Source organism: Rattus norvegicus, chromosome 13, assembly GCF_036323735.1.
Source record: "Rattus norvegicus strain BN/NHsdMcwi chromosome 13, GRCr8, whole genome shotgun sequence".
Taxonomy (NCBI): domain Eukaryota; kingdom Metazoa; phylum Chordata; class Mammalia; order Rodentia; family Muridae; genus Rattus; species Rattus norvegicus.
The window spans coordinates 87,431,045-87,458,438 of NC_086031.1; the positions used below are offsets into that span (position 1 = coordinate 87,431,045).

A 27,394-nucleotide genomic window follows, 5' to 3' on the forward strand; every position below is an offset into this window, starting at 1 on the left:
GTGTGTGTGTGTGTGTGTGTGTGTGTGTGTGTGAATGCTTGGCCCATAAAAAGGGCAGTTTTAGGAAGGTGTGGCCTAACTGGAGGAAATGTATTGCTGTGGGGGTGGGGCTTTGAGGTCTCGTATGTACTCAAGAGGCGCTCAGTGTGGCACGTGGTCTCCTGCTGCTGCCTGCAGTTCACTTTGCTTCCCACCATGATGGTAAGGACTGAGCCTCTGAAACTGTAAGCCAGCCCCAATTAAATCTTTTCCTTTACAAGAGTTGCCTTGGTCATAATGTCTCATCACAGCAGTAGAAACCCTAAGACAGATGGTTTCTGGTTATCTGGGTGATCTCTGTTTGCTTTTACAGGATTTTTGGCTTTTAAGGTAGACGGGTACGTTGACTATAGTTAAAGCATTCTTTCAGAAAGCCATGTTTACCGTGTTTCTGGCAGTATGGCTGTCCATGTGTATTTTTGGTAGCAGGACATGTCTTGTGGCCAAGCACCGAACTGACCACAGCCATGTGCTATGCTGGTGGCATTAACCACCATTTTGATCTTACTAGTAACTTTACTGGGGAAATTCTCTAAAACTACCTCCCTTTAAATGCAATGTTACCTATCGGTTTGAAGTAGATATTTCTCTTTTATTAAATAAGTGTATTTTCATCGCCAGATTATTTAGTTTTCCTTCCTTTTTCTTTATTGCATCAAAATAAGTTTTGGGTGTCTTTTGAGTTAATCTTTTTATTCTCATGGATAATATCATATTAATAGAAATTCTAATTTGGGTCCTTACTTGTAGTCTTATAAAAATAAAACCTCCTTGATCATGGTACATTATTCTTTTATCACCCTGCTGCATTTAATTGGCTAATATTTTATTCAGGATTTCTGTATCTATATTCATAAGTCAGGTTGGTCTGCAATTTTCTCTCTCTGGTGCTATTTTAGTCCCATTTATGACTGGGAAATCTATTCTGTCTGCTATTAATATTATCGACTCTCCTTTCCGCTAGTTTTAACAACTGGCTGTGTGTTTGAAGTGTACACATACTTCACTCACGTTAGGAACTCTCTGCAGACCCACCATCCTCCGGGGACGAAGCTGTCTGGCAATGTTGTCCCAGTCTGTCCCACTCGGTTAGTTTTTCAGAACCTTTGCCTTCTCATAACCCAATTTTGATTACTTCTATTTTCCCACACCTCTGCTTCTTATAAAGATTTTCAAGTACACTGACATAGAAATTTACATGGAAATATTAAAAAAGATGAACCTATCCTCCCATGTGTGCTTATGAGCCATGGCTCTGATCTGTGGCCAAGCAGCATCTTTGCGAACAAAAGAACGTCTTGGTTTGTTCATTTTCATCTCTCCCTTTCTATAGGCGTAGCTTTTTCACAGTAGTTTTTCTGTGTTTGTGACCTCATGTGGAGGTCAGAGAAGACACTGAGGGAGTCAGGTTTTATTTTTGAAGATTTATTTATTTATTTTATATACATGAGTGCACTGTAGCTGTCTTCAGACATGCCATATCTCATTACAGGTGGTTGTGAGCCACCCTGTGGTTGCTGGGATTTGAACTCAGGACCTCTGGAAGAGCTGTCAGTGCTCTTAACCACTGAGCCATCTCTCCAGTTGTGGAGTTTGATTTCTATTTAATCACGTGGGTCCTGAGGAGAGAGCACAGGTCATAAGACTTGGCAGCAAGGGTTGGGGATTTAGCTCAGTGGTAGAGCGCTTGCCTAGCAACCACAAGGTCCTGGGTTCGGTCCCCAGCCCTGGAAAAAAAAAAAGAAAAAAAAAAAAAAAGACTTGGCAGCAAATAGCTTTACTTACTGAGACATCTTGCAGACTTGGTGTATGGACTTTAAAAAATTCAATGTGCAGCTTGGATTTTCCTATGAGATAAGAATTCAATTTTGGTAGTGTATTTGGTTTGTGCTGGAGGATGTTGGAGGGGAGTGGAGAGGGGCTGTGCAGGTGGGAGAGGCAGCTAGCACCATGAGCTCTAGGGTCCTGGGAGTATCTGAGATATGGATGCCTGCAGTACTGGGGGGTCTCCCACAGGGAATGACGGTGAAGTTATTTATACACACTCCCTAAGGTCAGTGGTTTAGGGTGACTAAATGTGAAGGTGGAGTAGGTAGCGTGTGAGGGAATTAATTCTTAGGTGGAGGCAGAAGAGCCTCCCACAGACCTGAGGAAGCTGTTGACAAGGAATGCAGCCTCTGACACTAGAATTTTGAAAGGTGAACCAGTGATGCTCTGTGCACACAGGAGGGGTGGAACACCTATCATTGCATCATCTGGGGCTCGAGTGTCATTTATTCTCTTTAATAGCTTTCAGCTAGTTTTATCTTGCTAATATATTCTTCTATTTAAGATTCACTGGATTAAGCCAGGGGGTGGTGGTGGCACACGTCTTTAATCCTGGTACTCAGGAGGCAGAAGCAGACAGATCTCTTGAGGCTAACATGGTCTACAAAGTGAGTTCCAAGATTACACACAGAAATCCTGTCTCAAAAAAAAAAAGTTCATTTAGGGGCTGGAGAGATGGCTCAGTGGTTAAGAGCACTGACTGTTCTTCTAGAGGTCCTGAGTTCAAATCCCAGCAACCACATGGTGGGTTAATGAGCCTGGGTTGTCAGGTCTTGCTTTTTTTGAGCCTAAACTTATTTCCTCTGTGTGTGTGTGTGTCTGTGTGTGTGTGTGTGTGTGTGTGTGTGTGTGTGTGTGTGTGTGTGCGCGCGCGCGCTTGTTTGCACATGTGTGTGCGCATGTCCTGGAAGGCCAGAGGACAATCTTAGGTGTCTTCCTCAATTGCTCTCATGGTTCTCTGTCTCTGTTAGTTTACCTTCTGTAGCTGTGATAAGACATCATGACTAAAAGGAAGCCTGGGAAGGAAAGGGCTTATTTGTCTTATGTGTCCATCCTTGAGGGAAACCAAGGCGGGACCTCAAGCAGGCCAAGATCCTGGTGGCAGGAACTGAACTAGAGGGTGTGGCAAAGAGCTGCTTACTGGCTTGCTCCCCCATGACATGCTCACTGTGGCTTGCTCAAACCTGCTTCCCTGCTACCCCCAATTGATCTGCATTTCACTTTCATTTATAGAAAACATTTATATCAGATCTCAGCTCCCCGCCTCTCATCCTTCCCTTCTTCCCTCCCCTCCTCTCCACCTTCCCCCTCCCCACAACCTTTTCCCTTCCTCTTCCCTCTCACTTCTCCCCTTCCCTTCTCTCCCCTCTTTCTCCCTAATTTCTTGTCCCTCCTCCATGTCCCTTACCCTCTTCTTTCCTCCACCCCCTGCCCTTTCTTCCTTGTTTTCCCGGCATAGGGTCTCCTGCTCTATTCCTGAGGGGCCTGGAACTCACGGTGTTTCTGCTTCAACCTCTGATGTGTTGGAATTATAAGTGTGCACTCAGGTTAGTACCGTTAAAGTTTAAAATGTGCTGTCATATGTAAAATTAATGTGTGTATATTCAAATATGTGCAAGTGTGGATGTGTCTGTGCAATTAGAGGCTAGAGATCAGCTTCGGTATTTTTCCTTAGAAACTACTTTTTAAACCTGCTTTCTTGATAGCACCCAGACCACATGCCTAGGGGAGGCACCACCCACTTTGGGCTGGGTCCACCCACATTGACCATTTATTGAGGCAATACTCCTACATACTTGCCGATAGGCCTTGTGATAGTCATTTTCCCAATTGAGGTTCATTTATCCAGATCCATCCATCTATCTATCTATCTATCTATCTATCTATCTATCTATCTATCTATCTATCTATCTACTATCTATCATTTATCATGTATCTTTGGGAACATGTGTGATATAAGCATGTATGTAGTGTATCTGTTCATTCCCCCATGAGGGTGTATGTTGAGGACATTCGTTGGTATCAGAATGTCTGGCTATCTCAGCGCCCTAGTGCTGGGGTTTACAGAATAGGGTATCCACATCTGATACCCAACACCAAGTGCTGGGACTCCAAACTCAGGTCCACACGCTTATTCTGCAAGCAATGGACTCACTGAGCCATCTCCCAGTCTTCTACCCTAGTTTTTAAGGCAGGGTCTCTCACTAATCTGGGCACTCATGAATTTGTTTAGACTGGCTGGTCAGCAAGTGCTAGGGGTCCTCCCATCTCAGGCTTCCTGGCTCTGGGATTATAGGTGTGTGCTGTCACACCTGGTTTTTTACCTGGGTGCTGTGGGTCTGAACTCAGGCCTTCATGTTTGTACAGCAAGCACTTACTGACAGACTCCTCTTCCCAGACCTTCTTTTTAACTTCTTGAGTTATATTCCTATGTTTTCAGTCTTTTTCTTTAATAATGCAGTAAAAATGGTTCAGGTAGCTGAGGCCAAGTTATTGAGAAACTATTTGTGCAAGTGCTTAAAGGCACAGTGTCTGAAACATAGTAAATGCTCAATAAATGCTAATGACTATTTTGAACACTTTCTTTTCTCCTATATGTATATATACATATATGTATGTGTTTATATATATACATATATATATATATACATATTTTTTTAAAATTTTTTCCCTCTGTGTATTCCCAACTGTCCTAGAACTTGCTCTGTCGACCAGGCTGGCTTCAAACTCACAGAGGTCTGCCTGTGTCTGCCTCCTGAGTACTGGGATTAAAGTCATTTGCCACAACTGCCCAGCTTTGATTGAACACTTTCAAGTTGCTAACATCATCAGAAGCTGAGTTTAAATGTGCTAAACGAATTAATTTGAAAGAGGATAGCTCAAGACGGTGCAGTACCCAGAATGAAGCATGGATTAGTGCAGACTGTTTTTAGCCAAGTTTATGGTGAGGATCAGGAACAAAATGCAAAGCAGAACTGAGAAAGTATGTAGTCTGGCCTGAAACAGAGCAAGCTGAAAACCACGGACAAGGACAAGGACAAGGTATGTTTGTTCTGGAGATTAGTGTTATTTTAAAAAAGACTTTTCAACAGGAGGTTAAGACATGGCCCGAATGCATTGTGAGTTATGAGATGTGCTGGACGGCATTGCTGCTATTCTGTTACTGACAGAAGTACCTTAAGGAAGGAAGGAAGGGTTTATTTTACCTCACAGTCCACAGTACAGTCCATCTTGGTTGGGGAGTAAGACAGCAGGAGTTTGAATCATCGGGCAACATCACATCTACAATCAGGAATCATAGAGTTTTGAATGTTAGTGCCTGCAGCTGGCTTTCTCAATTTTCTACGGTCCAGGATCTTCACATGGGGGATGGTCCTACCCAGAGCTAAGATGGGTCTTCCCAAATATATTAACCGAATCAAGACCCTTGCTCACAGACATTCTCATAGGCTAACCTCGGTATAGATCTCTTCAAGGTGTGGCCAGAGTCTCATCTCTTAGGTGATTTCAGATCCCAACCAGATGGCAGCCAATGCTGGTCATCACACTGGGGACAGAATGTCGTCGTTTGAGGTGGTGTGTTTGGATATCAGGCAAAAGGTAAGTACGTACTAAGAAGACTCAGCCACAGAGCCTGGGGAAGGAATCAGTGCATTTTCAGTTGTATGCTAGGTAGTTAAATCATAGTAGGTGGAATTATGACCTTGTTACTATGTTTAGAAATTAATCAGGACATAATGAGATGAATCTGGGTGTCTTTTTGACAAAGGAATGGAATTATGATGGTTATGATGAGGAATGTCTAGAATGTGCTTCTCAGAGGGTATTTATAGAGATTGACATGTAGGATAGCTTTTACTATCCACCTACTACAACCTAGTCACCTGGGAAGAGGGAAACTCAACTGAAGAATTGCCTCAAACACATTGACTTATGGCCATGTCTGTGAGGGATTGTCTTGAATAATGATTGATGCTGGAGAGTCAGGCCCACTATGGGAGGCACCACACCCTAGGCTAGTGGGCCTTCATTGTTTAAGAAAACTGCTGAGTATGAGCCAGTGAGTAAATGAGTACGGTTCATTCCTCCATGGGTTCTGCTTCAGTTCTTGCCCTGATTTTTCTCAACAGTGGACTATGACGTGAAAATGTAAGCTGAAACAAACCCGTTCTACCCCATAGTGTTTATCAGGGCAACAGAAAACAAACTAGAATAGCAACTGAGGGAGATCCTCCAAGAATGTAAATGCTACCATCCCACTCTAAGGGCCCAGACTGAATGACAAGTGACAAAAGAGAAGGCAGACCAATGCCAATTAATGGACCCAGTCTCTTTGCTCCTTGGATTTTTTTTTCCTTTGATGTACCATGCCTGTCAGTGGGTTTTGAAGCCATGAACAAAATGATCCCTTCCTTATTTCAGTTGTCTCTGTTAGCATAACACATCAATAAAAAGAAGTCAACACATATACCAACCATGCAGCAGCCCCAGGTTTTTTTTTTTTTCTCTCTTTTAAACGTTGCCGCTGAACAATGTATAGTTGGATCAGCTATAAGAATCTTTGTCATAGGCTGGAGAGATTGCTCGGTGCTTAAAAGCACTGACTGGGGCTGGAGAGATGGCTCAGCGGTTAAGAGCACCCGACTACTCTTCCAGAGGTCCTGAGTTCAATTCCCAGCAACCACATGGTGGCTCATAACCATCTGTAAGGAGATCCAATGCCCTCTTCTGGTGTATCTGAAGACAGCTACAGTGTACTTATATATAATAAATGAATAAATCTTAAAAAAAAAAAAAAGCACTGACTGCTCTTCCAGAGGTCCTGAGTTCAAATCCCAGCAACCACATGGTGGTTCATAGCCATCTATAATGGGATCTGGTGCCCTCTTCTGGTGTGTCTGAAGACAGCTACAGTGTGCTCAAATATAATAAATCTTTAAGAAAGAAGATAAATATGGTTATTTAGATACGTTGTCACAGCTATGTTGGACTTTCTGGTGGAATTATCTGGATCTGTTAGTGAGATGCAGTTTTGTTTTGTTTTGTTTTAGGTAGTTTTTGCTTCCTGTCCCTAAGTATCTTTCAATTGTGCCTATAGTTTTTCTAAGGAGGTGACTCACAGTAGAAGTCCCTGGATTGATTCAAGATGGGGACAAGTCACCAGAGACCAAGCCTTACAACTTTCAGTCCTAACCCCACGGCAATGGCCATTGATTTCATTAATTACACCTGCTGATGGGAACGTCTCTCAAAAGCCCCTAAACAATGGGCTGCAAGAGCGTCTTGGATGGCAAACACATCCATGTGCAGGATGGTGGCATGTCCCAGTTCTATGGGGGAGCAGAAACCACCGTGCTCAAGACCCTCCTGAACCTTACACTATGAACCCTTCCCATTAGCTGTTCATTTTGAGTCCTTTATTGTAGACAGGGAACCAGAAACAAAGTAGCTTCTTCAGAACCAGGCGCCATTACCAGGCATCCATTCTAGCAAACTACTGAGCCCAGATGTAGACAATCTGGCGATCTAACTCCTGGGATGAGTCCCTGAAGGGAACTGAGTCCTGTGGAAGTCCAATGGCAACTCCAGGCAGTCTGTCAGAACTGAGTGACAAAAGATCCTGCTGAGACAGGAAAGCTGGAGTTGAGTTTGGAAAACTCTTCTACTTAGAAAATACAGAAACCTGCGAATACGAATTCACTACTACTTAAAACTTATTGCTAAGTAGAGGGAGGGACCGGCCCAGACTAGTCCCAACCCATTCTCATTGATACAGTGTGTAGGACTCTAGTGAGTCACCTTCCTTGGAGCACAGTCCTCTGTGGGTGCTGCGGTTGTCTTTTGTTTGTGACTCGCACTCCCACCCTGGGCCCTTTGTCCTGATTCTCACGAAGCCTTCTGTGCCTGCCGTGTCTAAACAGACTCCATCTGAACCCTTTCCAGATTGCCTCACGATCAGCTTTCGCCCCTGGGCCTTGTTTCCTTAACTAGGGATGTCTGAGCTTTTCACCTCTCAGAGCTGATTGAAGGTAGAAGTCACACCTTTTAAGGATGAGAAAGTCTTGAGGATCGGAGGTAATAATCATCACAAGGTCTTTCTTCAGTCTGGATACCATCTAGAGATAGGGCTGGTGCTTCTGACATGTGGCGAGCATTCTGCTTTGGCCGTTGGCTGAAACATAATTTTCAAAAATGTAGAAATATGCAGTAAAAAACTAGATCACATTGAAATTCAGTTTTTGTTCAATTAAGTCCCTAAGTCCTTTTATAAAAAAATTATTTATTTATTTATTTATTTATTTATTTATTTATTTATTTATTTATTAGCTGTCTTCAGACAGACCAGAAGAGGCCATAAGATCTTATTAAAGATGGTCGTGGGGCCACCATGTGGTTGCTGGGATTTGAACTCAGAACCTCTGTGCTCTTAACCACTGAGCCATCTCCCCAGCCCTCATTTAAGTCCTCAATGCAGGAACTTGTTAGAACTGATTTAAGGAACATCTGAAAAAATTAAATATATCCCATATAGTTCTTCGCCCTAATACAGAAATGTTGGTTTAAGCCTGGCATGGTGGTGTAGATCTGTCCTTTCAGCAGAGGTAAGAGAACTGCAAGTTGGAGGCCAGCCTCAGCTACATAGTGATCATGAGGCCAACCTGTGCTACATAGTGAGAGCCTGTCCCAAAGGACTAAGGAAAAGGTGTGGCTCTTTGTTTTGACTTTGTTGGCTAAGAAGATCCCAGTTATAAAGCTGTTCTATGGCATGCTAAGTAGCTTACCCGTAGAAGGTGGGCCCTCCCTTATGACACATTTAGTCTGATTTCATTCCTTACCATTGTTATTTTCCCGTGTGTGAGCTGAAAGTGTCGGGATGGTCTCCAGTGCCTCAGTTGCCATCTTTTACAGAAGGGGTGGAAGAAAGTACTCAGATCTGAACAGCTTCCTTCCGAGAGCTTGCTTTTCTTTTCTTTAAATCAATGGGCGATGGGCAGGTTCCTACACTCTTTGACAAACTAAGCCTCTTAAAGTAAAAACAAAGAGAAGCTTCTCCAATGCTTCGCACAATTGTCTCGTTAATTTAAAAGAAAAATGCAAACTCAAGAGCTCGAATAATGAAGTGTCCGACTTCAGTAAAGGCCGTTGTATATTTTCGCAGAAGCACGCTGTAACTACATAGGCTATTCCTTGCTCTTCCGCTGAGTGAGAGCTGTGGACTGTGGCGCGAGGGAGACACCAGCTTCCTTCTTCATAAATACCAGTTTTCTTGTGTGATAGCTTGATACGATGAATGCGAGTCTAATGTTTCAAAATGCATGTAATTTTGAACCGTGTGGTCCCTGAGAGAAGCTGCCTGCTTCCGCTGGTGCGGGTGTGCTCTAATCTAGAAGGAAAAGCCTGTCTGTGCTGGGCATCAGTGTCAGCTTCCCCGGGGGTTTCCTGGATAGTTTAAACATTACGGTTAAGTTGCCTCGTGGGCAAATTAGACCTTTTAGGGGTTGCATTCATTTTCTGTTGCTGTGTAAGAAACTTGCCACATGTCCAGCAGCTTAAAAGGAAGTGCATACTGGCCCACAGTTCCTGTCAGTGCCTTGGCTTGGCTTATTAGTACTCCATGCAGGACTCCCAAGGCTTCTGTCAGAATTATTACTGGGATTTGTTTCCTTGCATCTAGAAGTTCCACTGCAGGGGATCCTCTGCCCACCTCAGGAAGCTTGTTGACCAAATCTGTTTTCTTGAGAGTGCATGATCTTAGTGTGTCGCTTGGTGCCAGCTGGAGGTAGGTCTCAGGTTCTAGACACTTATCCCTGGTTCTTTATGGTTGAGGGTCTCTCTGACCTCAGGGAGGGCCTGATTCTTCTTTTACAGGGTATTTTTTCATCTGATCCATCAGGCCCATCCCAGGTCATCTTCCGGCTTGTGAATGCAAACCCAACTGTTTAGAGACCTCAACTGCATATATGAAGTCCCTTTGCTACACTCTGTGCTTTAGGCTTAGATCATGGGTGCTTTCCCCCACTTAAGGGGAAGGAAGGTTCCAGAATCCACAGAGAGGAAGCCCTTATAATAGTGCTTACCCATAGGAAAACAGCGGCCTCACATGCATGCAAACGGAACATGTTCAATGTGGGAAATTAGTTATTGAATCAAGGGTGGTGGGGGACACTTAACTTTTAGTGGCTGGGAGCAAGGCTGTAGTCGGAATTATTATGTGCTACAACAGAGGTAAAAAGTCCTTACCCACCTAGCTAAGTCCCTCTTCCTGACTAGTTCCATGGAAGGGGGAGCCTGGCAGAGCGCAGATTTCTAAGCATAGATGCTGCCTGCCTATTGTAGACACCCCAGTTGGTGACATGCAGCTCCTTCTGGGGACACTTCAGAGACCAGCCTACTGGTAGAATGACCAGGAGCAGCCAGCCCAGAGAAAGGGAGGTTCTTCCTGCTGCCTTCTAGCCTTTCTCTAGCACTGATCCCTCCTGGCAGAAACTAACCAGGAAGAAGCTGCGGGTGGAGACGCATGCTGAGCTGAGTGCTTGACCCACCCCAAGCTAGGGAGCTGTGTTAATGACCCACCAGCCTTCCGAGCTGCTTTCTTTAGGTCAGGACGCTGAACTATGGCTCAGGAGGAAGCCCTGGGTATGATCATCTACTCTGGTCTAATGGTAGAGCTGGATTTTACCAACTTCGTCTGAGTTCTCAGCTACCCAGTGAGAATTTCCGCAGTTAGAAGCTGGTAGTAAACACATAACTTATCAATCCGGGTGTGACGGCACACCCCTTTAATCCTCCCAGCATTTAGGAGGCAGAGGCAGGCAGATCTCTGAGTTAAGAGGCCAGTCTGACCTACAAAGTACGTTCCAGGACAGCGAGTGGTACACTGAGAAACCCTGTTTTGAAACAAACAAGCAAACAACACAAGACACAAAAACCTAAATAAATAAATCAGCTTGTTTACTAAGGAGTCTCTGGTGTCAAGTGTGCAGTTGGTCAGATGTTGCCAGCATCCTGTCATTGTGGCTTCTTGTGCCAAGGCCTACAGACCCAAGGGGAAGCAGTATGTATTTTCCGGGTGACCACCAGGCTCCAAGGAGAGGCAAGGCAACACTTGAATGAAGCCTGAAGGAACTTGGTCCAGAGGAGCTGAGGAGGTCTGGAGGGTTTCCCCAGGGGAGGTCAGCAGTAAGGAATGCTTCTCTTCAGACTGGGAACCTGTTTGGCTATGACCTGGCTCTTTTTATAAATGCTGTAAAAATCGATTTTTATGCTGGAGCTGGAGCTTAGGTGGCAAAGTGCTGTGTGGCATGCCCAAAGCCGAGGTTCAATCTGTGCACCCCATAAACGGGAGATGGCAGAGCACACCTGTAATTCCAGAACTTGGGGAGTGGAGGCAGGAGGATCAGAAAGTCAAGGCCATCCTTTGCTACGAGTTTGGGGCTATCCGGGGATGCATGAGATCCTGTCTCAAAAAGAGAAAAGAAAGAAAAAATTATAACATTTAGGAGTACATACTTTATTAATGGTAAAAGGAAATAGATGAAATCAATAATACACTAATCCACTCTGCCAAAGTATCATTTCAGCATACAATAAATATTAAAACCACAGAGCTACTACAGGCTTCCTTAGTTTTCACTAAGTGCACTAGTTGGGGTTCTCCAGAGGAACAGAATCAATATGATATGTATGAAATTATGAGGGCGTTTATAAATTAGCTTTAATTTGTAAAAATTAAAATATAATTACATCATGTTCTCTTTCCTCCCTCCAAGCCTCTCCAGGCACCGCCTGAGTCATCATGGGCAGCGGCAAGAGCAAACAGGCACCTCCTCAAAAGTAGAGAACTTCGGGGCGTGACTGTTAGTCTTGTTAATTTGACAGGATTAGAATTGCTATGAAAACCAACCCCTAGGAATGTCTATGGGGGATTGAATTGGATGACCCATCCAAATTGTCCTAGGCCCATGCAAGAAGATGAAGCAAGACTTCATCTCTCTACTTTAATGTGATTAGCTACTTCAGGATTCTGCTGCCATACTGACTTTCTCCTCCATGCTGGATTGTGTTCCCTCGAACTGCAAGCCAAAATAAACCCTTCCTTCCTTAAGCGGCCTTTGCCAGTCATTTGCCACAACAATGAGAAGGGTAGCTAATGCGGTGGGCATGCATATGCTGTGGTTTGACTGTTGGTGCTGTTTATATGAGCTTGTGGAACCTTTAGCAACTGGAGAAAGGATGGCCTGGGGAGGGGCCTTCAGCATATAGCTGGGCCCCGCTTCCAACTGACTATTTCAGCTGAGATGTGAGCAAGCACCCTCAGGTTGTTTTACCTCAACTCCTGATGGGAGCTGGTTCTGCCACCAGGATTTCCATTGCCACGATGGACTGTACCCTTTCAAACCCTGAGCCAAAGGAAACCCTTCCTCCTGTAAGTTGCTTTTTGAAGACATTTCATCAGTGATGAGAAAAGAGAAAGATTCTTCCTCCTTCCACTTTTTGTTTTATCCAGCCCTCTCAGTCTATTAGATGGTGTCATCCACAGTCAAAGAAAACATTAATCTCTTGCTTCTCTGACCCTCAGGTCAATCTTCTCTGGAAATACTCTCACAGACACATCTGGAAATATGTCAGGTTGATAACTAAGATTAACCATTATAATAAGCTTTTAAAACTTTATTTTACATTAATAACACACCTTCCATCAGAAAAGCCACATTTCAAGTATCTAATAGTCATCTGTGGCTTGTAGTCACCACACTGGAGAATCAACTTTTGGAGATCCAAGAATAGGGCTGGAGACGTAGCTCACTAGTAGAGTTCTTGCCTAGCGCATACCATACCCTGAGTTCCATCTCCAGGTTTAAAGGGGGGTGGGGTGGGAATAGCTATAATAGTGGACATTTATTGGACATATCAAATAATTTCATTTCCACGGGAACACTGATTTAACAGTCTTCCATTCTGTTTCCCCATGTTTAAGAAGCATCTTTCATCCCTGGGTGCTTCCTGCTATTTGAGCCTCACCTGGCTGCCATGTTTGCCTCTTCCAGCACTCCCATGACTACATGACTCTTGTGTGGGTAACCCAGGATAATCTCCCCATCTCAAGATCTTTGGTTTAGTTACATCTGCAAAGTCTTTCTTACCCTTGAATATAGCACTTATACTTTCTGGGGATTAGGATGTAGCCATCTTTGGGGGCCATGATTCAACTGAAGTAGAAGTGACTTAATCATATATAGAGAGCTGTGAGCCAGATTCAGTGACCTCAGCTTACCCTGCTCTTCCAGGGTTTCCTCCATCCCAGCCCATCTGGAGCACTGCTGGTTTTGTAGAGATGCAGTCTTTCATCTCTTTGTTCCTGTCTCCTTGTCTCACTCATCCTCCCATCCCAGGTCTCTCACTGCCACGTGTATCCGCTTTATCCATCGCTTATTGCCCCATGCATTTGTTTAGGGAACTGAATGACACCTTTTCCCCTTCAGATAAAGATTTACTTATTTATATATAAGTACACTGTAGCTGTCTTCAGACCCACCAGAAGAGGGCATCAGATCCCATCACAGATGGTTGTGAGCCACCATGTGGTTGTTGGGATTTGAACTCAGGACCTCTGGAAGAGCAGTCAGTGCTCCTAACCACTGAGCCATCTCTCCAGCCCTCGCCTTTTGTTCTTCCCTCTGCTTTTAATGTTGGGTGAGAAGATGGAGGTGAATGGCTAGAACCATTGACCAGAAGAGGTATCTATGACCTCATGGAGAGGCACCTAAGAGGCCTTTTGACCCAGCACTCCATCCCTGCCCTGCTTTTCAAATTCACTGTGCTCTCCAGTGTCCTGGCCAACAGTGACCTTCAACCCAAGCTTGCTCTCGCAGTCAAATCAGTTCATTGCTAATAATCATCTTTCAAGTTAGCTCATTAAAGTCTTCTAATTGTTAATAATGGGAATAAACTTGGACTAACTTAACACCAAAAAAAGAGCGCTCATAGAACCTTTTCTTGGGAGACCCTTTTTTTTTTTTTTTGGTACCTTAAGGATCCCTTCTTTAGAAAGGGGAACTTTGTTCCCTTCAGACCACTGGGGCGTTGATGTGAGGCTCAAGGCCAGGCTTCTTCAAACACCTATAAGAGTCCAATGTGTCTTTCTCCATCAACAGGTTGAAGAATCACAGAAAAAAGGAAGCTGGGCATGAGGTGAAGTGCTACAAGAGAAGCTTGGCAGGGCACAAAGGGCTAAGAAATTATTGGAATATAAGCTAGAAACTTTAATGTTATGTTTTACTGACACGTGTGTGCACTAAATAACACATGTAGGTACATGTCCCATCCCACAGAGTTTGAGCATCTACTATGTATGTGAACTGTACTAAAGTTAAGAATACAGAAATGATTTTATCTCTAAAGGTTTCCCTTAGAGAAAAAAGAGCTGGGAAGTTTGGGGGGGGGGGGATGTGTTAGGTGTCAGTGTTGAGTACAAAATAGAACAATGGGAAATGATTTTGTTTGGGTGGGCGTGTCCTTTGGGTGGGCGTGTCTGCTTACACCTTAGAATGTGAATATAAATGTATATAGGGTCTCTTAAGGGCACTTAAGACAGGTCTTTAGAGTTGGTCCTAATCTAATATGATGTGACTTTTTAAGAAGAGTAGATTGGAAGACTTCAGGGATACAGGGACAGAGGAAAGGGCAGGTGAACAAGACAACCTATTACAACGCAAAAAGCAAGGACTCCAAAGGAAACACCTCTATCTCCGCCCTCCAGCTTCCGGAACTATGAGGGGAAAATGTGGTTCTGGCTCCTAGTCCCTGCTGTTTTGTTAGGAGGCTGTGGTGTGCTCAAGGATGAAGTGTGTGTGTGTGTGTGTGTACACACACGTGTGTGTGTGTGTGCATGCACACTCATGGAAGGATCAGAGAATGGGGAAGGATGTTCCATGAAGAGATCTTCAGCCAAAAGCCCTGATATAAAGTAGCACTTGGGTTTATAAGAGTACAGAACATCCCATATGACTAACAGAAGTGGGTAGGAATCAGAGACGGGAGAGCAGACAGCTGAGCACAGGCTTATGGGTTTGTTTTAATTGTATCTTGTAAATGTCCAGATAACTTGAAAGCAGAATATAACAAGATAAAATTTGGATTTTAGACGAACTGTGGATGGTGTGGAGAAGGGATTAAGAAAGGAGACTAGGGCAGCCCGATCAGTCAGAAGGAGCAGCGAGTAAAAAAAAAAAAAAATTAGCCCTCTGGGTGTTTCCCCGGGTGTGCCCCTATGAGGCCCGCACAGGGCTGAGCAAAGAGAGGCTTCAGGTAACAGTGTAGATAAGACACCTAGAGAGATTGGGTAGGGAAAGAGGGCTGACTGGAGAAGCAGGTTGAGAAAGTCTTAGGCTGGTTCAGGGTGGGGGTGTCCCGGAAGAGGAACTTTGTCCTGGAGAAATTCCTGGTCACACCGAAAATAGTATTTCTCGAGTACCCAGCTGCGCTTAATAATTGACTAGAAAGAAACAGCTGGGAGCACCGTAGACTCTGGGTAAGCCTCAGACAGTGCAAAAGTACGGTGGGGCGGGGCGTTCATCCAGCTGAGCTCCTCACATCAGAGTGCTGCAGGAGACGTCAGAGTCCCAGTTTAGCACAGGGAGCCACAGCAGCCCCGGTATGGATGATAGGGCCGTGTGGATGGGGGTTCCCTTCATCTGCAGCCCTTGTTCTGAAGCACCCCTTTCAGACATACCGAAGCCGTTTTCTGCTCGCCCCTTCTGTGGGCTTCAGCTGCTTCTCCTGTTCATCTGATTGTGGCCTGCTTCCCTTTTTCAGTCAGGCCAGGATTTCCTCTTTCGTTCTTTTTCGGAACCGCAGGCTCAGTTCAAAAATACCTCAGGTGGGGACTTGAATACAGGTTCTTACCTCCTCATGGTTTGAAGACCGGAAGTCTGAGAGTTGAGGGGTCAGCAGGGCAGGGTTGGCGTCTTCTGAGCTCTCTCTTTGGCTCACAGATGGCCATCTTCTCCCTGTGTGCTCATCTGATCTTTGCATGCATATCCCTGGGGCTACATGTCCTTTACCTAGAAGGACATCCACCAGAACGGATTATGTCCCATCTAATGATCTTGTATCTGGTTAATGATTTCTTTACAGGCCCTGTATTTAAATGCAGTCACTTGTTGACTGACTGAAGGATATCTGCATATGGTCTTGGAGGGAGAAGAGTTTAGCACACAGTAGTGATCTATCTCATTTGTGTTGAGAAGAATGTCATTCTGTCAAGGTCTTTCAGTGTCTTAGTCCCCAGGACTTTCCTGCTGTCCAGATTCTGGTTTTGTTTGATGGTGGTGGTGGTGGTGGTGAAGAAATAAGTTTTATAGATACAAGAAACAAAGCTGTAAGAACAAGGTTCTGGGACTATAGAAACAAGGTTTTGGTGGTCAGAGTGACCAGGCTTTAGTTGAGACCAGCCAAAACAAACAAAGCTGTTCTTGGAAAAAGACCCCCTACATCAGCCTCACCTGACCACCCCCCTCCCTTCCCAGGAACTTTCTGAGGCCAGGTGCAGAGCGGGATGAGGAAATTGGCTAATTAAGCCAAAAACAGTCCCTTGAGCAAACCAACCAATGTTTGAAGAGCTCCTTTGTCCTGTGTTCCACCAATCAGAGTAAGCCAGCTAGCCCTGATGCTGAGACCTGCCCTCTGTAAAGTATAAAAGATGTGTGCTTTTTGCGTTCAGGGTTGCCTCTCCCTAAGTGGATGAGCAGCCCCATGCGCATGGACCAATAAACCTCTTGCCGTTGCATCGGTCCGTCATCATATTGTGTTCTGTGGGTCGCGCTCCTGAGCTAAGACCACTTTGGGGGTCTCACAACAGTGATGGTGTGTGCACGCCATAGCATGCCTATGAAAGTCAGAGGACAACTCTGTGTGTGGAGTCATTTCCTTTTCACCTTTACCTGGGTTACAGTGATCAAATTTACCCTTTTCTCCTTCCTGAGGGTCAGTTATTTATCATCTTCCATTCTCTGCTTACCAGTGCCAGGACTGATTGATAAGAAACTCTCTTTCACGGCTGGAGAGATGGCTCAGTGGTTACGAGCACTGACTGCTCTTCCGGAGGTCCTGAGTTCAAATCCATCTGTAATGGGATCAGATACCCTAAGACAGCTACAGTAGACTCATATACATTAAATAAATAAATATTACAAAAAGAAACTTTCAGACTTACTATTTTCAACTTTCTCCTTCATTACTGAATGCTAAGTGTGTGTGTGTGTGTGTGTGTGTGTGTGTGTGCACGTGTGTGTTAGGTTGTCGCCATGTATATGTATTTCAGGGTAGTCTTGTGATCTTGTGATAGTCTGCCTCTGCCTCCCAAGGGCTGGTGTTATAGGTTCGTACCAGAACACTCAGCTTACCCACTGTTTGGGGTCAAACTCAGGGCTTCATACATACTAGACAAGTACTCCGAGCTACACTGAGCTACACCCCAACCCTCTCCTCTGTTCCCCTATCACCTATGTGTGTTCCTTATTTTATATACATACACAAAGGATGTAGATTTGTTCTTAAGCACAGATGCTTTCGTATCAAATGGGTAGATTTATAACTTGTTCCCGCTGGGACAAGTTCTTCCGATATTGGTGTACGCAGATTTGCTATGTTGGGTAGTTCCTGGTGATGGAGTTGCAGCTAGGTGGGGACATCAGTATCATTCTCGAGAAGATAATTAAACACTGGGCCTGGAGGACAGCATGGCTGCTGCGGCAGGGTAGCGGCCCAGATGGGCAGCCTAGTGTCTCAGAGTACTAATCAGGGCTCAGGTTTGGAAGAGCTCAAGTAAGCACTGAGAAGTATGGGTTCTTCTATATGAATAGTCACCTGGCCTGGCCTGGCCTCATGGAAGAGTGGGGACCACTCCATGACCTCTTGGAAATGGCAGGCACTTTGGCTGTACAGAAGGCCTGCTCTCCCTGCAGAAGGGGCTGTAGTTATAGTTTGTCTCCTCCTCAGCTTTGCTGTCTGCTTTCATTCCTTTTTGGATTCCTAGCTGCTGTTCTAAGTTCTCTAACAAAACAGAGCTCTCCTCTGAAACCACTGTGCTAGCCAGGCCTGTGACCCCTGGGTCCATTCAGTGATATCTAGGGTAGCTGGACCATAAAACTCAGGATCTGGCCACTTTTGCCAGTATCGACACAAAACAGGTTTTTTTCAGAAGAGGCACATGGATTTGGCAGGCTCTAAGGCTATTGTGAATGTCTCTTTGGTCCATCCATAATTCAGCAAGAGGCTCAATCAGTTTGCTGGGCCAACTATAAAAATATATCATAGGCATAGGGGCTTAAGAACCGCACATTGGAGGGGTGAGGACGTAGCTCAGTTGATTCGCTATTTCATGAAAGCTCGATTTTGATTCTTGGCACTGCATAACCCAAGAGTGGTTTATGCCTGTAATCCCAGCACTTGGGAGATGGGGGCAGGAAAATCAGATCCGATGCTAAAGGTAATCTCTGGTTATGTAGGAAGTTTGAGGCTAGTCAAGGGTGTATGAGAAGAGGAAGAGGAGGGGGGAGGAGGAGAAAGATGAGGAGGAGGAGGAAGGAGAGGAAGAGGAGGAGGAGGAGGAAAAGAATTGGGATTTTATTTTCAAATAGTTCTGGGTAGGGCCTAGAAGTCTGAAATCAAGATGTTAGCACGTCTATTTCTTCTGAGGCCAGCTGCAGCTGACGTACTCTCTTCTCCCAGAGATCCACGTGGTCTCCCTGTGTGTCTGCATCCAAGTGTTCTTCCTTTATGAGAATAGGAGTCCCAGATTAGATTAGGGCCTGTCTTAATTAGGTTTATCACTATTGTGATGAAACGCCATGACCAAAAGCAAGTTGGGAAGGAAACAGTTTATTTATCTTACCCTTCCACATCATATTCCATCACTGAAGTCAGGGCAGAAACTCAAACAGGGCAGGAACCTGGAAACTGGAGCTGATACAGAGGCCATGGGAGATGCTAATCACTTAGCTCCTTGGCCTTCTCAGCCTGCCTTCCTATAGAACCTGGGATCACCAGAATCGGCTCGTACCTTCCCAATCAATCACCCATTTTAAAAATGCCCTATAGGTTTGCTTATAGCTCTATATTATGGAGGTATTTTCTTTCTTTTTTAAAAAAAATTTTTTTTTTGTTTTATATATGTGAGTACACTGTCGCTGTCTTCAGACACACCAGAAGAGGGCATCAGACCCCATTACAGGTGGTTGTGAGCCACCGTGTGGTTGCTGGGATTTGAACTCAGGACCTCTGGAAGAGCAGTCAGTGCTCTTAACTGCTGAGCCATCTCTCCAGCTCCCATGAAGGTATTTTCTTAATTGGGATCCCATCCTCTCTGATGACTCTGGCTTCTGTCAAGTTGACATAGAACTGGCCAGAGCTCATTCTAATCTCACTTCACTTGTTACCCCTTTAAAGACTCCAAATAGACTCACGTTGTAAAGTACCAGGGACCAGAGCTTCAACCATGTGAATTTCTGAAACCTATAAAAGTAGGTAATCAACATGTGCCCCCTCACACATGGAATAGTGCTAGACTGTGGTGGCTGTGGTGGCTGTGGTGGCCTTTGCCTGTATTTCCTGTTTCTGACACTGGGCACCTGTCATCTCTGAGAGACATCCAAGGTAGCTGTGAGGTGAAGAGACAAGGGGTTACGATGTTCAGAGACTGGCAGAGGGAGCCAGGGATATGTGGAAAGGGGAAACAGCCTGGGAAGAGTGGTAAGACAAGGAAGACAGAGCCAGATGTGGTGAGAACAGTTCTGAGTATGAACTATGGATTCTGTTCATGGTGGAGAAGCTTGTGTGGTCCAGAGGTCCTGCTGAAGAGTGTCCCTGGGAACACTCAGGTGGTCAGGGAGATCTTCCAGTTATTGGAGGAAGTTGAAAAGAGTGGTTACATGGCTGTCCCTGAACTTCATCTCCATCCCGGGGACAATCGTCGCCCCTTCTCATTTTCTGTCACCCCTACCTTTATTCCGTGCTCCATCTAGACATAATCATGGTTTCTAAAACACCACGTGACACCCCCCCCCCCAATCCTCGCACCTTGACCATGCCAGTTCTTTCAAGTATGACTTACATCCCTCACAGCAGCCTTCTAATCCTTCTTGAGCCATTCTAGAAACGCCAGGTAGGTGGGACACGTGTCTTTGATGCAGACCCTTCGCTGTGGGCCTTTATATCTGATTATCCTTTCGTGGCTCACAGCCGTTTCATACAACCTCGTGTAGCATTATGAAAAGACAAAACAAAAACAAAAACAAACAAACAAACAAAACATCGTTGAGTAGGGGCTGGGGATTTAGCTCAGTGGTAGAGCGCTTACCTAGGAAGCGCAAGGCCCTGGGTTCGGTCCCCAGCTCCGGAAAAAAAGAATCAAAAAAAAAAAAAAAAAAAAAAAACATCGTTGAGTTAAAAGGAATCGCTTTGTGCTAATTTTCCCCCCAGGTCGTTGATAGTAAGATTCCTTTCAGAAATCGAGAAAACAGTAACAAAGCCCCTTCCTGGGCACTGACAGTTAAGTGTCTGCCTTTTGAAGCTCGGGTTGACTCAAAGTGCTTTGGCCCCAGTGTTTATGCTTGCAAGTTTTACAAAAATGAACTCACAGATTCATCGAGGAGATTTACATTTCCCCCCCTGAACATTTATAAACATCTAGAACGGTTTCTAAACGGAGATGTGGTGTGGCTTCTGCTTAGCTTCCTAGCAATATTTGCATATTTAAAGAAGGATGGGCGTGGGGGTGGGTGGAGGAAAGTAGGAGCAACCAAGAAAAATCACAGGAACTTAGTGCAGAGGAAGGGTGGCTCTTGGAAGAACATAACTGGGAGGGGCTTGATTATTTTTTTTTTCTCTCCCAGTGGTGGAAATTGAACTCAGAGCCTCGTGCTTGAACCCAGGTACCCTGTGCCTTCTGGTTTGTAGCCAGTATTAGGACTTCGCTCCGCTCGAGCCACGTTTGCAAAGTGAATGGATCACAAGGTCGAAGGAATGAACACGGCAAAAGAGACACAAAAGAGCAACCAGACTGACCGCAGACCTGAGGCTCATCCTGTTGCCCCGCATTGCGCATAAGACTGACAGCCTGCCTCTTGGAAAATAAACCTAGTTTCCCTAACCCTCCTAACCAAAAGCAAAGCCTGTGTTTTCACACAGTCAGATGAATACTTCTGTGGTCAGCTCTGGGTGGGGAAGATGCTAGGGACTGGGAGAAACCCTTCTTCAAGAAGGGCTTGCAGCAAGGGAGAGCTGTAATGTGTATCTCAGAAGCTCAGATTTGCATACAAGTATTTGCATATAGTCCATACACATGACACATCCGCCTATAAACTTTAAGTAGTCTCTAGATTACTTACAATAACCAGTGCTATGGATGTGGTTGTTGTACTGTGTTTAGGGAATGGCAAGAAAAACTCTGTACACACTCTGTTCTGTCAAAAAAGAAAAGCTTCTGAATGATTTGGTGGGGATACTGAAGGACCCTAGTTCTTACTGAAGAGTAAGAGCTATTAAGAGGCTTGGCCTGGTAGAAAGTAGGTAGGTTATGGGGTTCCTGTGAAGGACCCTAGGGTCTTTCGCCAGCTTTACACCCACCGCCTCAGGTCAAGATTAGGCCAAGTACCAGCTTCCCAAAATGGGTCAAGGCTAAACCAAGTTCCATTCTCCACCCACAGTTCTCCAGAGGAGCAGGGACATTCTTGAAAATCTGCAGAATGTACTGACATAGTCACCTGACCCTCTGGTCCCAGATAGAGTTCGAATGCATGTCATATGCTTGCTAGCCAATAGATTCAAAGGTCAATATGCTTAGCCAATAAGCTTAAACTGTAACCTTGCTGATGTAACCTGTACCCCTAAAACGTATAAAAACTGCTTGTTATAGCCATTTGGGGTCGCCTTCTAGTCCCTTGCCATGAGGGGCTGAAGTTCAACCCTGACGTGCCAGAAATTAAACCTCTTCCATTTGCATCGAACTCCATTCTCGTGTATCACTTGAGGGGTCTCCCAGGTTGATAAGACTCACTTCAAGCCTTACAATACAAAGTGCTTTCTGAGGCTGTGATAAAACACTGTAGCTTAAAAGCAACTTGGGAATGGAAGTTTTAATTGAGTGTATACTGCCACACCAGTTCATCACTGAGGGAAGTCAAGGCTGGAACTCAAACAGGGCAGAGGGCCACAGAGGAATGCTGCTTACTAGCTTGCTCCCCATGCCTTCTCAGACTGCTTTTTTTGTAAGACCCCTCTTCACCCCCACGATGGGCTGGGCCCTCCCACATCAATCGCTAATTAAGAAAATGCCCGCAGGCTTGCCTGCAGATCAATCTGGTCGGGTCATTTTCTCAGTTGAGATTCTGGTTTCCCAAATAATGGTTCTAACCTGTGTCAAGTTGCCATAAAATTAGACAGCACAGGGTCTTACTAGCCTTGGCTGTCCTAGGACTCTCTACATAAACCAGGCTGACTTTGAACTCATAGAGATCTGCCTGTCTCTGCCTCCTGAGGGTGTAATCCACCAAAAAATATTTTTGATGAAGGTTGGTTGGATCTGCAGTGTAACAGCATGGCCTCTGCGAGTATGTGTATTTAGGACAGAAGATGAACCTGGTATTCTATTCTTTGATTCAGCAAGAGTAGCTAGCCAGTGAGCTTCAGGGACCCTATTGTCTTCGCTTCCTCAGGGCTAGGCCTGGCTTTTTATATTGGTTGCCCGGAGTCCAAACACAGACCATCGCACTTTCATGGGAATGCTTAACCAGCTGAGCTATTTACCCGCCCTAGAGTCTTGTGTCATGGAGATATGGCAGCAAGAGCAGGAAGCTGAGGGCTCATGTTGGAAACTGCCTGAGGCTCCTTTAACCTCTCAAAGCCCTCCTTCGTGAACAAGTTCTTTCAACAAAGCCATATCTCCCAGCCCTCCCCAGTGTTACCAACTGGAGATCACTAGGGGGGACATTTTATTTTTTATTTTTTTTTTCTTTTTCTTTTTTTCGGAGCTGGGGACCGAACTCAGGGAGGGACATTTTATTCAAACTACCACAGACCCTAACAAGGGACTCCTGGTGGAGCGGAGCAGTTAGAGACAGAGACCTGAGGCTCTCTCTGTTTGAGGTTTACTGCCCCTAGGGGCCCCTATGTAATCACTCTTACTAATGTATGCAGATCTAATGTATATAGAGGCTCTTTGCTTCTATCCCTTTAACACAAAGCTTAGAGAGGCCGAAAACCTTAGATACATGTTCATAACAGACTAGGGTATAGCTAGAAGGGATGTAGGTAGGTCCTAGGAGTCTGTCTTATAAGATGTGGGCTATGCATCTTTATCTGCACTGCCTCAGTTGCTAACCTGTCTGGAAACCACCCTAGCCTATTCTGTGCCTCCTTCAAGCTACAGCAGACCTCAGAGAGAGAAGCACTTCTTCCCAATTGCCCGAGACCTACCATGGCAGATCTGGTGCCCTATGTCCAAATCTACACCTCCCCCAGTAGTTAGCACAAAAACCCAGTTCTCTTACAAGGTTTCCCACCTATCTCGGTGTCCACCCCTGCGTCTTTTCCTCCTTCGCGTCTTAGAGGATGTGGTAACTGTGACGCAATTACCACCTGGCCTCTGCTGGTTGTTTCTCCTGAGGCAGTAGTGGAGGGAAGGAGAAAAAGGCAGCTGGGGTTAGAGATCTTACAGCTCAGGTGATCAGAGGCCATGCAGAAATGCTTCCAGGGAGCATAGTAGGAACTGAGACTGGGCAGGGCGGAGGAGCCACGGGGACTGGCTCCCCCCCCCCCCCACTTTTGCACTGAAAATATAAGAAAGGAGCATGGATCTCCTCCCTCCTCTGTGCACTATTCACAATCCTTAACTATTCCTTCTGTCGGGAAGCCCCTGTTATCTTAATCTAATCCCCTCACTTTTCTCCATTACGGGCTCCTGTGATGGAGCGTTCAGTGGCCTTTAATTTCATGTTCCTGCGCGCCTCTGTGTACTGTTCCTGTTTTCCTGTTCCATTCCGACCACCCACGTTGTCAGAGAGGACAGCTGTCTGGCAAAGGGTTCCACAGGCCCTGACTTTAGATCAGTCAGAAAGACTGGCTCCCTTCTTTTAAGCTCAGAATTTTGTATATGTTTGTCCAGTCTGTCCTGATGTTCTGGAACTTTTGAACACGAGTAGTTCTTTTTATTTATAAGTAGAGATACGGTTATACACATAACTTCACGTTCTGCTTTTACCACACCCCAGTAATTCCTATCTTAGGACTCATTCATTCTGTATACATATTTAAGGATTTATGCCTTTTTTTCTATTGGCTCTATCAAGTTCTATTATATAGCTACACTATAATTTATTTTCTCATTTTTCTAAGATTTATTGATTTATTTATATGAGTACACCGTAGGTGTCTTCAGACACACCAGAAGATGGCATCAGCTCTCATTACAGATGGTTGTGAGCCACCATGCGGTTGCTGGGATTTGAACTCAGGACCTCTGGAAGAACAGTCAATGCTCTTAACTACTGAGCCATCTCTCCAGCCCCATTATAATTTATTTAATTAACCCCTTAAGTAAATATTTTTTGCTGTTTTTAACCTTTTGCTATTATAAACTAAAAACTATTTTGCTACTATATTATGTTTATTATATTATATTTATTATACAGTCCTGATTAGTTGTCAATTTGGCACACGCTGGAGTTATCTGAAAAGAAAGAACCTCAACTGAGAAAATGCCTTCAACCAGATTAACCTGGTTGATAAGCCTACGAGGCATTTTCTTCATTAGCGATTGTGTGGGAGGGCCCAAGCCCATTGTGGGTGGTGCCACTCCTGGACCCTTGGTCCTTGGTTGTAAAAGAAAGCAGGCTGGGCAAGCCATGGGGAGCAAGCCAGTAAGCAGCACCCCTCCATGGTCTCCGCTTCAGTTCCTCACAAACCTTTACTTCCCTGGATGATGTACTGCCAGCTGTAGGATAAAATAAACCCCTTCCTTCCCAAGGTGCATTTGGCAATAGAAACCTAAGACATGTACATGTTTACATAAGAACAAAGGAGTGGGTGTAAGGTAAACATACTAACCCTCTGTGCTTGAGAATGAAAGCATTCTCCCCACACTATATTGCCTTATACCACCACATCTTAACGACTTTCAAATCTAGCTTCCAGCCCAGGACAGACATTTAATTTAAACAGGCTCTAAACTAATGGCTAGCCCCACCAAGCAATGTCAAAAGCACCTCGCCGTAAGACGGGCACGTTTCAATGTATAACTTCCTCATAACCCAGCTCTTTCTCAGTCTCCTATGATCCGCAGCCCCCTGGCTCCGTACCTTCTTCCTGTGCTGGATGGATAGTCTACCCTTCAGTGCCTCGCATATTCACCGCTTTATTTCCGCCGTTGCCAGTCTCTCGGCCGATGCCCTCCTCCCTCGCCTGAGCAATTGCAGAAGCCTCGCTATTTCAACTTATTCGCCCTCTTCACACAATCTGTAGGAACTCAAGTATAAATCTAATTGTGTATTCCAAGCCCTCAATTCTTCCCACTGTTCCGGCATTGTGTGAACAGCACTGATCACCAGCTCTCCAGACTCACTCCTCCAATACCGTTCTCCCTACGGCCTGCCTTTTCAGCCCCGCCACATTTCCCAGATTCCAAGAATTCTCCCTCCCTCCCACCCTTTCCTCTCGTGCCTCCATCTTGAAATGGAATCTCCTGATTTCTCCATCATACGGAACACTTGCTTATGCTTCAAGGTGAGGTCGTGATGATCTTTCCGATCAGAATTGTTCCAGTAGACTGGATAATTGCTTTATATAATATATATATATGTATATATATGTGTGTGTATATATATATATATATATATATATATATATATATATATACTTAAACTTTGTCTCTTTTCTTGCTTATCAGACTTGAATTAGCGCATTTCCTCAGTGTATGGCCTGTAGAGTGTATTTAATAAATGTTTGATGGATGAATAAGTCAATGAATTAATAATAAACAAACCCTGTTTCTCTGCCTTTCAGTAAATCAGTCAAAAACGAGAGACTGTGACAGATACATGAGTACCACAGACTTCCGGTGAGTTATGAATGTCACTTCTTGTGTAAGAAAGTGCAGACACTTGGAAACTCAAGTGCTCTGTGGCTAGGACTGATTGAGAGACCAGGCTAGGAAAATGGGAAGTGCGTTCATAACCCTACAGAACTCCCATGTCTTAGGAGTGATGCAATGTACCCTGTACATATCCCCACTGGGTCCCTTACCCCCACCCAGACATGCAGTTGGTTCTCGTCCCGAGCGACGCCCTGATGTAACAAAGAGGTCTTTCTCTGGGAGGCTGAGTACACTTGTATTCCTCTTCCTCATAAAGGGATGGCATGGGAACCCCTTGGTGCATCTTATTTCTACAGTTCTTCATCATGATATTCAGGCATGAGTACCAGCTGTGGATTGTGGCTCTTAAGGATACCTTGTATATATCGAGTTTCGTTTGTGAGGGATCAGAGCCTAGCAAGCCAACTGCATGTCTGGGTGGAGAGTAAGGGACCCGGTGGGAATATGTACTGGTGTGTGCCATTGATGGAGTTTGAACCTGGGAGAACCTCTGAGTGAGGAACTGGAGGTTGAGAAGCTATCTATATCAGGCTTCTTAATTTGGGGGTTAGGAAGATCCCTGGACAAACCCTACCACTTCTCTTCTGAGGATGGGATGACCATTAAGGCTTTCTGGATATCACTCTGGGAATGCCAGAGGGGCCAAGCTCTGAAGAAGTTGTTTTAGAGTGCTGGATAAGGATGGACAAGACAGGCTCTGGGTTTCATAACTGCAATCTATGAGCTTCAGTCCTCAACCTTGTAGGCTTCATTCTTTTGGACTCTTCCTGAGTCCCAGGCTTGTGTCTCCCCAGAGCTGCTCCAGGCTCCTGTGATGAGTCCCATCCCATCTTTAGAACTTCAAGAGAGCAACTGGGTGACTCTGGGGTATCAGATGAAGCTGAACCCCTAGAGGTTGTAATGAGCCATATTGGATTTGGGCCTGGCCACTTTGTGACTGCATAGCTCAAGGTGGCTACGTGACTCTGGGCTGCATGGCCACAGAGGTTCAACCTTGAAATGACTGCCATACAGACATGAGATTGTTGAACTAAAGCCTCTCCCAGGAAGACCCTGGGAGCAATGACAGGATGTTTCAGCCTGAGCAAAACACCGGATGTCCCTGAGCAGATTCCTGAGAAGGGTTCAACCTTTTCAAAGAACATATCCCCGGAAGACTGTTGCCTCTTTGTTATAGGAGGATATCTTGCAGTGTAGTGATTCACCTTATATCCTGGGCACTTCCCAAACTCCCCCACCCTAAGCTTCAGTTCCCGCTTCTATTCCTGCCTCAGAGCTTTAAATGCTGTACATTTCTCTCAATAAACGAGACCTTGACAACAGAATCTTGCTTGGTCTCCTTCTTCTCTTCACCCTCATTTGGCCCACATGTAGAAAGCC

General features: G+C 45.0%; 2 long non-coding RNA genes across 4 annotated transcripts; one reads left to right on the top strand and one right to left on the bottom strand.

The window, feature by feature from the left end:
* Positions 1-781: 781 nt before the first annotated feature.
* LOC108352575 (uncharacterized) lies at positions 782-25,520 on the bottom strand. 3 transcript variants are annotated; one of them, XR_005492643.2, is made up of 6 exons: positions 19,979-25,520; positions 16,886-16,990; positions 8,703-15,929; positions 7,909-8,038; positions 5,073-5,148; positions 782-1,886 (listed from the first exon to the last, which is right to left on the bottom strand). It is a non-coding gene; the product is annotated as an uncharacterized LOC108352575 (long non-coding RNA). The 3 variants fall into 3 exon arrangements; XR_005492642.2 differs by lacking the exon at positions 782-1,886 and having other exon boundaries at positions 3,179-5,148; positions 25,221-25,520; XR_010057290.1 differs by lacking the exon at positions 782-1,886 and having other exon boundaries at positions 3,179-5,148.
* A 47-nt stretch (positions 25,521-25,567) lies between these two features.
* LOC108353436 (uncharacterized) lies at positions 25,568-27,339 on the top strand. Its single transcript, XR_005492645.2, has 3 exons — positions 25,568-25,644; positions 25,924-25,978; positions 26,809-27,339. It is a non-coding gene; the product is annotated as an uncharacterized LOC108353436 (long non-coding RNA).
* The last annotated feature ends 55 nt before the right edge of the window (positions 27,340-27,394 follow it).